This window comes from Octopus sinensis, linkage group LG5 (genome assembly GCF_006345805.1).
Source record: "Octopus sinensis linkage group LG5, ASM634580v1, whole genome shotgun sequence".
NCBI classification, from domain to species: Eukaryota; Metazoa; Mollusca; class Cephalopoda; order Octopoda; family Octopodidae; genus Octopus; species Octopus sinensis.
The window spans coordinates 66,422,848-66,441,282 of NC_043001.1; the positions used below are offsets into that span (position 1 = coordinate 66,422,848).

Genomic DNA, 18,435 nt, shown 5'->3' on the forward strand with positions numbered 1-18,435 from the left:
AAGAAGAAGAAGAAGAAGAAGAAGAAGAAGAAGAAGAAGAAGAAGAAGAAGAAGAAGAAGAAGAAGATTTTAATAGTAATGATTTACAATAGACACAAAAATACACATTTTTTAAGCAAGTAGAATTTGGTTAAAATAAACAGAAACACTTAGGTGCTTATTATTTTATTGATCCTGGATGAAATAAAAGTCAACAACAGTGAAATTTGAACTTACAATGTAGTGGGAACATCACAAATGGAAAGAAAGTTTTCTGTAAGAAACTCAATTGATTTTCGACAAATTATGGAAATGGATCACTTGAGTATTGCATAAAACTTTAAATTCTTGTTTATATTTTTCTTGAGATATTGGTTGTTTTGCTTCAGATAAGCCTTGATTAAAAACACCTATGGACAAAGTGCACTCCAGCCCTCTACATCCCATCTTTTCAGGCAAGTATATCTATGATTACATTGACAACTGTATCCTCTTTAATATGTGTTGTGTATGATTTTAGGGAAAATTAGTTGATCTTTTTAGCAGCTCAAACAACTATGAAGAGGCTTTTCCTTAAAGCCTTTTGGATTTATTGGAGAGAAGAAATAGGAAGATTTGATGTATCTACAGTAGTTAAATGAAACATATCATTTGAAAACTAAAATCAAATGACACAGCTTGATGATACTCCTTTCCTATAACTAAATCTATCCAACATTATCTATAAATTCTATTTAATATTGTTTATTATATCTTGTCTTGATTAACAGACGAAAGTATTTTTCTCCTGACGAAAGATGACTTCAAACTTTATGTTGTTATTTTTCCCCCTGACTTCACATATTATATTATACAACTTCATAAAACACACAAACACACATGAAACAGTTGTTAAGAAAAACTCAAACTTTCTGCTCCTTATTGAAAAAGAATAATCCTGTAAGGATCAAATTTTATTCTACTGAATAATCCTTAAAATATATACTTTATATCGTCACCAATGTACAATAAGATCTTATTACTGTAAATCACCTAGCAACGTCTTTCATTCTTAGATCTTTTCAAGTATCCAAAATTCCTTAAGCCATCCCTAAATTGCTAGATGCCAGTATGTGTCTATGACAAAGTTGCATTTACTCTTGACATAAGAATCTCTTTATATAATATTGCATTTCCTATATAATTTCTTTAACCATATTATTTAGCTTGATTCTCACACCACATTCATCTACCTTTGATCTCACTAGATTTGAAGTTAAAATCTTTTTCTAGGCTTATCACTTTTCTTTTGCTTAGTAAGGGTTTGAAAACCCATCAAGAAATAAGTCTATGAGTTCAAGGGTTTGCTGTCAACAGCCAAAATATATTTAGTGAAGCCATTAAATTGTACTTTGATCTTTAATAAACATGCAAAAATAACATTTACATGACAGAAACTTCACTGGTATCAGTATCACCTTAGTCTAATTTCTTTATGGTGGTCTCAGCTTTCATTGTGTTGTTAGTGCAATGTATCACAAACTTCAAATGGGACTGGATATGGATCTGTGAAGGGAAATATCCGAAAAGGGTGTTACCAGAGAGAAAGATTGATTCTGAAGATGGAATTAGACTCCAAAAGACTGTATAGAAGTCATAATCAGCCTGGTTGTCCCCATTGTAAGTTGAACTTCAATGTAATAGACTAGTCCTTTGAAGGCTTGCGTCATCCAAAAGTTTATGTAAACGGGTTTTATTTACCTGCAAAAGAAGTTGACAGAGTGTTTATAGATAACAAAACAATATTGAACATTATGTTATTAAGTGGAAATCATAAAACTTGCATTGCTGACGTGCCAAAAAGTGCAGCCCTGAATTCTGAAAGAATTCTAAGAACTTTCACTATTCTTCCAATTCTGTCTTGACAATGGTGTTACTCCAGAGCAGTGGAAAACTGCCAGTGTTATCCCTCTGTTCAAAAAGGTGACCGCACATCGCCTGTCAACTATCGCCCTGTTAGTCTTACTAGCTGCATCACCAAACTGATGGAATCCTGTGTCAGGGAAACCCTCTGGAACTTCTGGAAGTCTCACAGCCTCTTCCAGCTGTCACAATTTGGATTTATTCCTAACTCCAGCTGCTGTAATCAACTCATTGAGTTTCTGGAGGACATTACCCAAATCACTGATCGTGGATCCTGGGTGGATGTTATTTACCTGGACTTTGCTAAGGCTTTTAACTCTGTGCCACACAAAAGACTTATGATGAAACTCTCTGTGTTGGGTGTAAGAGACGATCTCTATAACTGGTTGAAGTCCTTTATTATCGGCCGAAAAGAGGTTGTCACAGTTCTAGGATAGCACTTTTCACCCTATGAGATGACATCTAGTGTACCACAGGGATCTGTTCTTGCCTCCCTTTTATTAGTTGCATGTGTTAATGACGCAGATGGCAACTTAAAGAATGCCACAGTGCTGAAATATGTAGATGACATCAAGCTGTACCTCGAAATAAAGAGGTCAGATCCTGTACACTATAGATCTCTATTGCAATCAGACCTGGACACAATGCAGCAGTGAATCATGGACTGGCAACTCAAGCTGGCTGTGGACAAATGTACCACCATGCATTTTGGGAGGAAAAACCCAGCGTCTACTTACTCCCTCCACAACACTAATCTCAAAAAGTCTTCGTGTGAACGTGACCTGGGCGTTATTGTCGACAGCGATTTGCGTTGGACAAAACACATCGCTAAAATTGCCAAGAAGGCTGAGGGTGTCTTGGCATCACTCACCAAGTCCTTTGTGAGCTGCTCTCCAGCTATCTATCTGCGGCTTTATATAGCTATGGTATGACCTCACCTTGAATTTGCATCACCGGTCTGGAACCCCTATCTTGCCCAGGATATTAATCATCTGGAAGCCGTTCAGCGATGTGCAACCAAGAGAATACCTTCCATCAGGCATTTGCCATATTCTGAATGCCTTACTTCCCTGGGCATGGACACATTGAAACTCCAACGTCTGGTAGCTGACTTGGCAGACACCCATAAAATTATTAACCATCTTACAAACAATAACTCTGAGCACCTTTTCAAACTCCACCTGTCTAACACCCGTGGACATGTTTACAAAGTCAGAAAACAGCACAGCTCCCATGACTTTCAGAAACATTTTTTCACACTAGGAGTTACTGAAGCATGGAACAGACTGCCGGCATCAATTGTTAGTTGTCGGAGCACTGCATCCTGCAAAACTTCCATGCTTCCTGAGATTCGCCAACACTACACCTGATTTTCTGCCCTCCATACACACGCAAGCATGTATCTGACTCATACACTGTTTGCTTTCCAGACATTTGTACATTCTGCATATACTTTATACACACTTTTTGACAAGTTGTGGTGCACCTGAGCACTGTATACAATAATTTCATTATTATTATTATTTTATTTTTTAAATACTTTGAGATTTGAAGAGGTTTGTTATCACCAATCCTCAAGACAACACTTCTGCTTTCTATCTTTTCAATGTACCATAGTGATCTGTAGATAAAATTAGGGTATTTGGGTGTGCCTCTAGGCTTCGTCGGAGAGTTTATAACTACAACTTAGAAAAATAACTTCTCCGGTCCCTTCTGATATTTTATCCCTTATTAGAAATTGATCCTTATATCTTTTGACATAGAATTTCCTCCTGTATTGCCCATATATTTTGGTAAATACACAGTTAATTCCCTAATTAGAAGGATACATGTACTACTTTTATTATATGCGATTTTATACCTTTGTAATAGCTTATTTCTTGTAAACAATGTAGTAAAACTACATCTCCTTAGTCATATAACTCTAACCTATTATTTTATACTCACTAACCCATCCACTCATCAACTTTTTACTTATATAATTCTAAATTTAAGCTAATTTAATTTAATTTAATTTAATCTAATCAAATCAAGTCTCAATATCAATTTTTACTCCACTACCTGCCCATAGTTAACCATGACTTATTTGTTTTTATGTTTTCATGCATATATATATATATATATATATATATATATATATACTTTTTTTATATAGTTTGTATATGTTATCTGTTAACCACTAACCAACCATAGCAGCATCATGGGCTTTCAAAAAAAATTAGCTGACCAATTAGATTATGGGAATGACCAAAATCCCCTCCCCATTACCCATAGGGATTCAGCAACTTGTTTAACAAAAAAATAACGGAAAAAATAACAGAAGTTAATACAGTATCTTGGTAACTGTCTAAAGATTTACCTCCTTTACTACCTTTAGTACCAACTGCTATCATAACTATTAATATAAACTTTCACCCCCGAATGGAAACCACGATCTCAGGCGCTCAACTATAAACACATCGTATGTTTCTGTATATGTTTATATTTATATGCAGGTAAAATACCAACCACTGCAGGAATACACCTCCTCCTAAAGCATGAAATATATGTGTGTATATGTGTGCGTATATATATATATATATATATATATATATATACATATATGTATGTGTATGTATATATATATATATATATATATATATATATATTATATATTATATATATAATAGGAACATAGAACTAGCCAATAAGTGAAGCTTACCAGCTTATATATTAAAATCCTATTCAGAACTGCAAGTATTCCAGAGAATATAAAATTGAGGACAAAAAGAGTAGAGATTTATTCATATCCAAAACTTTTTTAGCATTGGCTAAACATTTTCCAAAAGACAGTAAATATTATAGAATATTTAATAAACATACATTTAGAGTAGCCTTTTCTAATAGCAAAAATCTTGCACAAATTATAGCAGCACACAATGCTAGTAGATTAAACAGTTTCCATATAAACAATAAAAACAATAGTAACCAGAATAAGAATTATAGATCAATAAATAGCAACAATGTCAACATGAACGAACAAACAATAAGTAATCCAACTAGATATTAGGATAGGGACTATGGTTTGACAACCAATAAAATATCTCTTTTAAGCTTGAGTACTATGTAATTGGACCATTGTGGATAGCTGGCATCTATACCAAATTGTGAGATAATACAGTATGTTCCAGGATAATTTATCTCTTTATACTCTATTCAAAGTGACTCTTGTTCTTTAACAAGCAAATAAGGTGGAGTACCAGAGAATGGAGAGAATTAATATCAAAACATCCTTTAAGGATATTCCAATGCCACCAAAGAAGGAATATATTAAAATCCTTATCTACAAACCAACTCTTTCATACACAGATTGAGATGGTGGGTATACTTCCATGACAAAAAGTGGATGATTCTACCAATATCACAACAGATGAACAGATGCAATAAACATGGAAGTACTAAAAGGCAACACAAAATATAAAGGTACTATAACATGAAAAGACTATGACAGGAAAGGGTTATAACAAGAAGGTACTATAACATGGAGGTACTAAGACAAGGAAGGATTATAATGTGGAAGAATTATAACATGAAGATACTATAATGTGGAAATACTATACAATGGCAGTACTATAACATGGGGGTACTATGACATGGAAGGACTTTTAACATAAAGTTACTATAACATGGAAGGATCACGACAGGGAAGGATTATAACATAGAGATACTAGAACATAAAAGGACTATGGTATGGAAGGACAATAACATGCAAGGAATATGACATGGGAGGTAGACTAATATAAGGTAATAATTTCAGCACAAAATCCTAAAAATCTTTGTAATATACAGGCATGTGTGTATATATTCATACAGTGTTTTACTGGCTTCAATCATTTAACTGTAGCCATGCTGTGTACTGAATATACGTATATAATTTATTTTTCTAAATAGGTACAGGCTTGGCTTTGTGGTAAGACATTTGCTTCCCAACCACATGATGCAGGTTTAGTTCAACTATGTGGCACCTTGGGCAAGTGTCTTCTACTGACCAAAGGCTTGTGAGAGGATTTGTTCATTGAAAACTGAAATGAGCCCATCATGTGTGTGTATGTGTGTATGTGCGTGTGTGTGTGTGTGAGTATGTTTGTGTGTGTGTGTGTGTGTGTGTGTGTGTGTGTGTGTGTGTGAGTGTGTGTGTGAGTGTATGTATTTGTGTCTCTGTTTGTCTCCTATAACTGCTTGACAACCAGTGTTGTTTTTACATCCCCTTAACTTAAAGGTTCAGCAAAGGAAACTGACAGAATGAGTACCAGGCTTTAAAAAAATGTATTAGGGTCAATTAATTCAACTAAAAACTCTTCAAGGTGATACCCCAGCATAGCCACGGTCTAATGACTGAAATAAGTAAAAGATATATAAGCAATAATTATAACGATAAAGAATATGGAGTTTGATATATCCTCAACATCTATTTCCTTTCATTTTACAATGTCAAACAATATTTTTATGATTACAATGACCTACACATGTTTTCATTGTCTTGTGAAGGTATAGGCTTGTGTTGAAGTTGTCTTCCCTTCATTGTTGGTCCTTACTGTATTACCGTTCCCCATTATATTGTGTTTTATGTTGGTGTTAGTGTTCAAGTCTCTTCTGTTTGACTCAGTGAAATAGGTGAGCTTCCCTCTGAACCCTAACCAACAAACAACTAACTGAATTCAGTTTTCTTCAAGCCAAGCTGGTTGAAGACCCTGTACAAAGCTGTACAGAAAATTATGCACAGTTGCATGTGCAACTGCTCATACTCTGTGCAGTGGAAATGTGTAGGTCATCATAACCATAAAGATATGGTGTATGACATAGTAAATTAAAAGGAAATAAATTTTGAGGGTATACCAATCTCCATATTCTTTATCATTATAATTATAGTTAATATACACTCAAGATATTGCCATCCAGTGAAGTCAACGTGGAATTACCCATTGGAGGAATTTACAGTATGAATGACAACTCCTACTAGTCATAGACATTAAAAACCAATTGATGCAGTTAGCGATAACCTGGAACATAACTGAGAGCTACCATGGTATCTGCCCAGATAATATATCCCTCCAAACTCACACACACACACATTATTTTTTTATCGTTTACAAATTTCAGACATAGGCTGAGGCCATGCTGGAACACTACCTGTGTTTAGGTTTCTTTTCTGTACTATTTCTGATGAAGGAGTAAGTTGGATGGAGCTGTTCCTGGTATCTTACATAAAAATTTGTCCAGATACTCTTTGAAGAACACACAGATCTCTGATGCTGTTTGGCAAAATGTGGAATAGTTGTGGACCCTTGCAACCCAAGCTATTACAATACTTGATCCTTATTCTAGAGGGAGAAGATGGGATCTTTGTGCTATGTAGTACTGTCCAGTTCAATGGTTGGTATAGCTTTCCATTCCCAAGTTGGGAGCTGGACATTCCAAGATCTTCCATATGTATACCATGCATATCTTTCATGCCTTCTCTCTAGGAAGTAGAGCTTCAGTGCTTTAGCCTCTCCCACTAGCTCATCTGTTCCACTGAGACAATCTCTTTTGTGTAGTGACAGTGGATTACCTCAAGTTCCACCACCAGGTTGACTTTCTGTAGTGATCACAGGTGAGAACAGTAATCCAGATGAGTGAGAATGGAAGTTCTCCATAAAAGTAGCACGGTATCCTTTTGTAGTTTCTGAATGTTCTTAGAATCCATCCAGCTACTTGCCGGCAGTGATGCCATGTTGGTAATATGCACATAGAATGTTGCATCATCACTCATGTGAATTTTCAGGTTGTCATGCACTGACTCTGATTCTAGGATTGCATTACCTCCTTGTCCTGTGTATTCCAACTGTAGTCTGTTTATGGGCCAATAGTGGAGTGTTTGAGATATCTCACCATTGAGTTATACACACACATACACACATATACCTACCTATCCACCACTAGACAAAATAACATGAATCTTGGAAGGCCACACATGAAGTCTACGACTTATTTCTCCTTACTATATCAAATCCATTTTACTCAATTTTACTCCTCTCACACTAAGTCTTGCTCCTATTCTTCTTATGCTCTCTTCAATAAGAAAAATATACTGTACCTATTAGTAACTGACTCTTGTATGTATTGGCTCTCCTAAACATGTAGACCCTCTGATGGAGCCCAGAGGCATGCTCAACATCCAAACTCTATCTACCCATCCCGACAGAACACTGAAGAGGTGGAGCTAGCATAGAGGATATCATGACCTCTTGACAGAAACGGCTGTAAGGAACTGATCTTTTACTCTTTTATGTATTACTAGTATATATTTGTGTAGCACATGGTCTACGCATGTGTTTGTATTCTTATAATACTCCCTTTTGTTTTGGAATAAATTGACATAATAGAATGTCTACTGACTGATGTATGTCATTTTTGTATCCCCCTCCATTTTCTTTTTGCTATATATATATATATATATATATAATGTATATATACATATATATATATATATATAATGTATATATACATATATACATATATATATATATATATATAAATATATATATATATAATGTATATATACATATATATATATATATATATATAATGTATACATACATATATATATATATATATAAATTTAATCCAAACAAGAAAACATAAAAGCAAAAAACACAACAACGCGAGGACGTGGAACAAATAAAGTATTATTGGACGCTCAGGAAAGAAGGGAAGAAGGAGGGTTTAACGTTTCGACCGGAGCTCTTCGTCGGAAACATAGGAGAAGGAAAGATCCCGAGAAGGGAGGACAGAAGAAAAAAATTGCCAGCGGTACTCACGAGGTCATATATATATATATATATATATATATATATATATATAAACATAGTAAATAGGGTAATAAAAATAAATTATTATTACCAGTGACCTAGCACAAAAGACGAATTAATCATTAGACTATATGTCATTCATATATAAATACATTAAAAGGCTTCCAAATAAAGAAGCGAGTGCTAGATACACAAAAAGGGGATAAATTCATGAAATGGAATGAAAATCAAAAACGTTTACCAACTCAGCTAATCCTGTACTGCGGTTTCATCTTTTTTTTAGCAAATAAATAGAATTTATCTGCCAAGGCCAGAATCATCAGCAGGAAGCCTTTGTAATCCAAGATCTACATACCATTAGAAGCACGTGCAAATCTAACGATCTATATACCCTAACTTTTCAGACCAGTGCGCAGACGCAAATCATACCCGGCGACAGAGCGGATGCCGGTAAAAAATTTACGAGCAAATTTATCGAGCAATATTTAAACATAGTAAATAGGGTAATAAAAATAAATTATTATTACCAGTGACCTAGCACAAAAGACGAATTAGTCATTAGACTAATGCTAGGTCACTGGTAATAATAATTTATTTTTATTACCCTATTTACTATGTTTAAATATTGCTCGATAAATTTGCTTGTAAATTTTTTACCGGCATCCTCTCTTTTGATTTTCATTCTATTTCATGAATTTATCCTCTTTTTGTGTATCTAGCACTCACTTCTTTATTTGGAAGCCTTTAAAATGTATATGTATATATATATTTATATATACATATATATATGTATATATGTATATATATATATACATATAAATATATATATACATATATATACATATATATATATACATATATATACACATATATATACATATATATATACACATATATATACACATATATATACATGAGCATCCAATAATACTATATTTGTTCCACGTCCTCGCGTTGTTGTGTTTTTTTGTGTTTTCTTGTTTGGATTAACTTTATATATATATATATATATATATATATATATATATATATATATATATATAAAACTTACTTGGAGGAAATATATATATATATATATATATATATATATACAGTCATACCCAATGACTGGTGTAGCAGCACCATAGGGGAAAAGTTATGCTTTAGATAGAAATAACTACAGGGGTATCAAATTATTGGATCAGGTGATGAAAGTTACAGAGAGGGTCCTAGCCCAACTAATTAGGGAGAGAGTTAGCCTAGATGAAATGCAGTTTAGGCAGAAGCACTATTGATGCTATATTTCTGGTAAGGCAACTGCAGGAGAAATACCTAGCCAAAGATAAACCTTTGTACTTGGCTTTTGTTGAATTGGAGAAAGCCATTGACGAGGTCCATTGATCCCTTATCTGGTGGTCAATGCAGAAACTGGGGATAGACAAGTGGCTGGTAAGAGGTGTACTAGCTCTGTACAGGGATGCTGTCAGTAAGGGAGGGTGGGCAACAAGTATAGAGAAAAATTTCAAATAGAAGTTGGGGTTCATCAAGAATCAGTCCTCAGGCTCCTCTTATTCATTATAGCCCTCCAGGCAATAACAGAGGAATTCAAGACAAGCTGCCCCTAGGAGCTCCTCTATACTGATGACCATGCTCTAATAGCCGAATCACTGACAGAACTAGAGATGAAGATTGGGTTTGGAAGCAAGGTCTAGAATCGAAGGGCCTTAGGGTTAACCTAGTTAAAACCAAAGTTTTAGTAAGTAGGAAGGCTATCAAACCACATTTCCCTTCAGGTAGATAGCCCTGCTTGATCTGTAGAAAAGGCATGGGTAGAAACTCCACACGATGTACCTGATGTAAGCTATGGACATGTAGGAATACGACCGTATGTGAGGAGTTTGGTGACATAGGTCTTCTTTAGTACGCCACACGGTCACATCCCTAACAAAATAGGATAAGCCATAATACCACTTATATAATACAGTGCCAACAGAATATAAATGAATGGCGACAAGCCGTTCCACTGTTTGAGAGAAGAGAAGATTTTATTAACAAGGTGTTAAAGTGAAAGTGTTGTGAGTGCTAGCAAGTGTTGTGTATGTGTGCATGCAACAAGTGTTTGTGTCTGTGTGTTCGTGTGTGTGACAGATACAAAGGTGAATGCGTATAACACAGAAATACAAAGCATAAGATGAAAGTCTCAGCATGGTGTTAAGATGGAATTTAGATTACCAGTTCATGCGTGAAGTACATGATATGCAAGAGTTCTATGCAAGATGTTGTGTCTTGAGGCGGAGACAGGTTGGGCGAATACGCTGTGCCGCAGTTGTAGCCTCAAAGCTGAGCTGGGTCTCGTAATATAGAATTCTTCAGATGGACTGTTTTACTTGGTGAAAGGTTCACTCCATCAGCGTGAGTTGAATCTGTGTAGTTGGTGTGTACATATGATAATGATAATGATGATGATATATTTATATATGCTGCAGCCCCCGTCGGTCATTACTGACCATGGGATTGCACCTAGAAAGTTACCTTCCCAGGCACAAGTCCAGGCAAGGTTGTTTATGGAAGACTAGCAGTTTCCCATGCATACCGGCCTCCCCTCTCCATGCCACCAATGTTATCCAAGGGAAAGGCAAAGGCTGATACAGCTTGGCACCTGTGATGTCACAACTCGTTTCTACAGCTGAGTGAACTGGAGCAACGGGAAATATAGTGTCTTGTTCAAGAACACAACACACAGACCAGTCTGGGATTCGAACTCACAACCTCACGATCGTAAGTTCAATGCTCTAACCACTGAGCCATGCACTTTACATATATATATATACACACATATATATATGAAATTAAAAAAGGAAAATACGCACACATAGTTTTAATATTATTTTTAATATATCGACTGGTTTCGCTATCGCTATTCATGATAGTATGTTTTACTTACTTGAATATATATTTTTTCTTAAGAAGAAATTTTGTCCATGTTGTGTGTGATACCATCTAGGTATCTCTTCTAATTTTCTCTTATGTAGAGGTAAAATGGGTAACCATATTTCTGAAGTGATACTTCATATAAGGTGAATTCAAAATAACTCATTATTAGGTTTGCAAGAACAGGAGCTGCTTTCGTTCCCATCGCAATTCTGCATTTCTGACGATATGTGTCATCAAATAGGAAATAATTGTTCTGAAGTATAAATTTTAAGGATTCAATAATAAAGATTTGGTGTATGCGTTCCGGGAGGACTTTGGGGTACTTTTCCAACCAGAATTTAATTGCTTTTATTCCATAGTCATGGGGGATGTTGGCGTAAAGATTGATAACATTGGAAGAGATACCTAGATGACTGCTTTATCATCTGGAAGGAGAGCATCGACAAACTTTATGGATTTCAAAACAACACTAAATGACATAAATAGTAACATTCAATTCACAATGGAATATAACAAAGAACAACTCCCATTTTTAAACATCATGATAAAAAAGTTAACAATGAAATCATAACTGACATTTATTATAAACCAACTGATTCAAAACAATATCTTCTCTTTAACTCATGCCACCCAAAACACATCAAAATAAACATCCCTTTCAACTTAGCAAAAAGGATCTGCACAATAGTATCTGATAGAACAACTCAGGACCTTCGTCTTCAAGACCTCAAAACAACACTTACTGAAAGACAATAACCACCCTCACTTATCGACGAGGGAATTAAATGTGCCAAACAATTAGATACAAAAACACGAAGAACAAAAAACATAACACCACACCTCAACTCAAAACATTACTATTTATATCAACACACAACCCCAGAAACAGTGAGGCATTCAACACTATTGTGCAAACTCTTCCTTTACTAACTAGAGATCCAAAAATGAACGACATCCTGAAAACACACAAACTCATCAAATGCAAAAAGCAAGACAAATCGCTAAAGAGACTACTAACAAATGTGAAGCTTTACAAAATAACCACAAAACCAACTGTTGAAAAATGTGGACGCCCAAACTGTGGAACCTGTCCCAACCAGCTTGAAAGCCTGGACTTCCTTTTCAAACAAGGACAGAGGTTCATAATTAAAACTAGTTTCACTTGTGCCTCTGAGAACCTAATTTATGTAATAAGCTGCTCAGGTTGCGGACACCACTTTATTGGACAAACACGTATGACCTTGAGAAAGAGAACCACTCTACATAAAGAGCAAATCCGTTTCCCGCAATACAAATTCCTCTCAGTGAACATATAGAAAAATGTGCAGGTAACATCAAACCAAATTTCACAGTCTTCCCTTTCTACCAGTGCAAAGACACAATCTCTCAACAAGAACGTTTAAATAAAGAAATTTTTTTCATTGAAAAATACAAAACACATCTTGATATGCACGCATAGCCAACTTTTATCTTTTTACATATTTCAATTCACGATTACATCACTGAACATAAATCCCCTCACTAAACAAGGTTTTTGAAACTTTTCTCTGTCTGTACACATATATAATCCCCACCCATTACCGAAAGCTGAACAGTTATCTCCCCTACTCACAACAATAATAATAATAGAGATAACCAATTACCTCCCTTTATTTATCTACTTGTGAAGTCATTCACTAGTGAATTTCATCATCACACACATCATGGACAAAATTTCTTCTTAAGAAAAAATATATATTCAAATAAGTAAAACATAATATCATGAATAGTGATAGCGAAACTGGTTGATATATTAAAAATCATATTATAACTATGTAAGTGTGCATATTTTCCTTTTTTAATTTCTTATATACATTACAACTCACCACGTGGGGATAATTGAAATTCCTCTTTTCTGTTACTACTATATATATATATATATATCATCATCATCATCATATATATATATATATATATATATATATATATATACACACATATATATATACATATATATACTCATATATATATACATATTCTTATTTTTATGTTATAGTTTACTGCACATTTAGACGTGCATATACATTGATATGCCTGTCTTTTTTCACTTTCGTCTCTCTCACTATTATTATTACTGTTATTTTTCCCTTTTACAACTTGCTTGTAAATATCTGATTTTCCCTATTACCCCTTTTGTATTCTCCCTTATTGTATCTTATTTTAATTTACTTTATTTTATTAAACCTTTTTGATATCCTTCCAAAAATTCTTCACACTGATGAGAATGGCAATACATAGATTTAATTATAATTACTATGATTATAATTTTTTTCTTGCATATTTGTATTGTCCTTTGAAACGACCATATGTACTGAATACTATTTTGTATTAAATCTAATTTTGATGCAACATCTTTTCCTCCTCCATTTTTCTATTTTTTTAAAAAGTCAATTATGTCTATATACATACTTGTATGACATATTATGCTTTACATATATAATATATAGAATATAAAATATAAAAATACCAGTAATTATTAAAATATATAATGTAGAGCAGAGAAAGTAGGATAAAGTCTGACAGCTGTTTCAGCCAAGAGGCCATAGTACCCTATTCTACTTTTATGCATATATATATATATATATATATATATATATATATATATATATATATATATATATATATATCTTGGGTTGTCCAGAAAGTTCGTGCCAATTTATAATAGCTTACCTTTCGACTTATTTTAGAACATGGTTGAGTCCATAAAATAAGATTTGACTATACCTCCACTTAGAGCACAGTTTAAGCTATCTTTTCGTGGAAGAAGGTTTATGTTCCTATAACCTGTGTTAATTCTGTAACCCTTTAAAATGGAAAATAAGAAAGTTCATTTTCGGCACTTGATGCTTTTCTTTTTCCGCAAAGGGAAAAAAGCCTCACAAGCAACCAAAGAAATATGCGCAGTTTACGGTGATATTTCTTTATCCGAAAGAACTGTACAGAAATGGTTCACAAGGTTCTGAGCTGGAGATTGTAGCCTTATTGATAAAGAGCGATCAGGCAGACCATCCACTACAGATGACAACCAAATCAAGTCATTAATTGAGATTAACCCACATTGCACAACCCGAGAATTGGCAGAAAGCCTCAACCTATCAAAATTCGTCATTCATGAGCACCTGGTAAAGCTTGGGTACACAAATCACAATGATGTTTAGGTACCACATGAGTTGAGTGAGAATAACCTTTTGGATCACATTTCCATCTGGGATTCACTTTATAAACGGAATGAAAATGCATCTTTTTTTAAGCAAATTGTGACAGGTGATGAGAAATGGATTATCTACTGAAATGTTCAGAGGAATTGATCCTGGAGTAAGCAACATGAGCCACTCTTAGCCACCCCAAAAGTGGGTCTTCACCCTAAAAAAGTCTTGCTTTGTGTCTGGTGAGATTGGAAAGGAATTCTGTACTATGAGCTTCTACCAAGTAACCAGACAATTAATTCTGAGAAATACTGCACACAACTGAACAAGTTAAAAGTAGCAATTCAAGAGAAATGTCCAGAATTGGCCAAAAGGAAGGGTGTTGTTTTCAAACATGATAATGCAAGACTGCATGTTTCTTTGGGAACCAGACAAATATTGCTGCAGCTCAGCTGGGATGTGTTACCCCAGCCTCCATATTCACCAGATATTGCTCCTTCGGATTTCACTTATTCAGGTCTCTGCAGAATAGTCTTAATGGCAAAAATTTCAATTCCTTGGATGACGTAAAAAGATACCTTGATGAATTCTTTGCCATAAAACCACCTCAAATCTGGAAAGAGGGTATATTAAAGTTAAAGGAAACATGGTTCATATTTGGTTGATTAAAAATGTAATAGCAAGTATTTATTGACCTTTTGCTTTCCTTTAAAAATCAGCATGAACTGTCCAGACAACCCAATATATATATTGGGTACCTATGATTTATATAATCTTACGTTATGTAACACTTAAATTGGAAAAGGGAAGCAAGTTGACATTCTGCTTCCATTAGAAAAATGATGTAAAGATAACACATGTAGTTTTCTGCATTTATTCAACTAATATTTTATACTTTTTCAAATTTCAGAACACTCATAAGATAAGATGTGATTTCTTTTCATTTTAAGAATGGCTGTACAATATGAACATGTCAATTTGATTCAAATATCTATGTGACAGAAAATTTTGGTCATTGCATCCACAGCCCCACAGCCAGAAAGATCACCTGATATAAATATATATATATAAATACATATATATATATATATATATATATATATATATATATATATATATATCGTGTCGGTGGCATGTAAAAGCACCATCCGTTCGTGTCCGTTGCCAGCCTCGCCTGGCCCCGTGCCGGTGACACGTAAAAGCACCATCCGTTTCGTGGCCGTTTGCCAGCTCTGTCTGGCCCCCGTGTTGGTGGCACGTAAAAGCACCATCTGTTCGTGTCCGTTGCCAGCCTCGCCTGGCCCCTGCCGGTGACACGTAAAAGCACCATCCGTTTCATGGCCATTTGCCAGCTCTGTCTGGCCCCCGTGTTGGTGGCACGTAAAAGCACCATCCGTTTGAGTCCGTTGCCAGCCTCGCCTGGCCCCGTGCCGGTGACACGTAAAAGCACCGTCCGTTCATGGCCGTTTGCCAGCTCTGTCTGGCACCTGTGCGGGTGGCACGTAAAAAGTACCCACTACACTCACGGAGTGGTTGGCGTTAGGAAGGGCATCCAGCCGTAGAAACACTGCCAGATCTGACTGGGCCTGATGAAGCCTTCCAGCTTCACAGACCCCAGTTGAACCGTCCAACCCATGCTAGCATGGAGAACGGACGCTAAATGATGATGATGATGATGATGATGATGATATATATATATATATATATATGTGACAGAAATATATATATACCAAAATTTTCTGTCACATATATATATCATCATCATCATCATCATCATCATCATTTAGCATCCGTTCTCCATGCTAGCATGGGTTGGACGGTTCAACTGGGGTCTGTGAAGCTGGAAGGCTTCATCAGGCCCAGTCAGATCTGGCAGTGTTTCTACGGCTGGATGCCCTTCCTAACGCCAACCACTCCGTGAGTGTAGTGGGTACTTTTTACGTGCCACCCGCACAGGTGCCAGACAGAGCTGGCAAACGGCCATGAACGGACGGTGCTTTTACGTGTCACCGGCACGGGGCCAGGCGAGGCTGGCAACAGACTCAAACGGATGGTGCTTTTACGTGCCACCAACACGGGGGCCAGACAGAGCTGGCAAATGGCCACGAAACGGATGGTGCTTTTACGTGTCACCGGCACGGGGGCCAGGCGAGGCTGGCAACGGACACGAACGGATGGTGCTTTTACATGCCACCGACACGATATATATATATATATATATATATATATATATATATATATATATGTATTTATATATATATATTTATATCAGGTGATCTTTCTGGCTGTGGGGCTGTGGATGCAATGACCAAAATTTTCTGTCACATAGATATTTGAATCAAATTGACATGTTCATATTGTACAGCCATTCTTAAAATGAAAAGAAATCACATCTTATCTTATGAGTGTTCTGAAATTTGAAAAAGTATAAAATATTAGTTGAATAAATGCAGAAAACTACGTGTTATCTTTACATCATTTTTCTAATGGAAGCAGAATGTCAACTTGCTTCCCTTTTCCAATTTAAGTGTTACATAACGTAAGATTATATAAATCATAGGTACTGCGAATAGACAGAAACTTAATCTAAGCATATAAGTATTTATTAGCATCTAAAACTATTCGTTATCAGCACTTACTAGAAAAAAGTCTTTGTGCCATTTTTATTGGAAAAACTGTTAAAATATTACATCAAAAATGTTGCAACAGTGCGTGTTGCTTCCCTTGCACAGAGTTTTTGTGTTGTCTGCCACTGTTTGTTTTCTCATGCTAATTTTGACAATAAAAGTCTGAAGCCTATGATGTCATATAGTTTATATCAAATATACAGAACGTTAGAAAAATGATCCTATGAAAAATAAGTAATATAGTTTCAATTTTGTTTCTATAATTTTTAAGGAAAGCATTGCTTCCCTTGCTTCCATGGACGGCATGCCTATGATATATATATGTATATATATATGTATATGTATGTATATATATTTATATATATGTATTTAAGATTAGATTAGTGTTTCACCATAGGTCAGCTACCATCATCTCGGCATATGCCCCTCAACCAGGGCTACCGGAAGGACAGAAAGACCAATTCTACGACACCCTATTGCGGACTACCTCGTTGACAAATGGCAGTGACCTTCTCTTTCTGGCAGGTGATTTCAATGGACATGTTGGATGGCATGTCGGGGGCTTCATGGCGTTCATGGAGGCTACGGTTTTGGCTCTCGAAATGAGGAGGGAACCAGGCTGCTGGAGTTCTGCGATGCAAATGACCTTATGGTCTGCAATACCAACTTCAGGAAACCCACCTCTCACCTAGTCACCTAGCGTTCTGGCAGACACACTAGCCAGATTGACTACATCCTCACCAGAAAGAGGGAAAGAGGGCTGCTTATAAATGCCAAAACCTTTCCAGGCGAAGAATGTACTCCTCAACATAGATTAGGAATGTACTCCTCAACATAGATTAGTAGTTAGCGACTTCAGGATCAGAGCTAAATGGTTGCCCAGAAGAAGACCAGCTTAAAGGAGAAGGGTCTGGAAGCTTAAAGATCCTGCAAATGGACAGAGATTTAGAGACATACTACTCGAAGTCTTTGACGAAATAGAAGGGGATATAGCTTCAC

At 35.6% G+C, this 18,435-nt stretch overlaps 1 protein-coding gene across 1 annotated transcript in view; it reads right to left on the reverse strand.

Annotated features, from left to right (window-relative positions):
* Positions 1-149: 149 nt before the first annotated feature.
* The window catches only part of LOC118763331, a 25,906-nt gene continuing 7,620 nt past the window's right edge, over positions 150-18,435 (reverse strand). The window contains exon 2 of the mRNA XM_036502718.1: positions 150-1,719. The gene's annotated coding sequence lies outside the window, so the exon portion shown is untranslated. The remainder of the gene's footprint in view (positions 1,720-18,435) is intronic.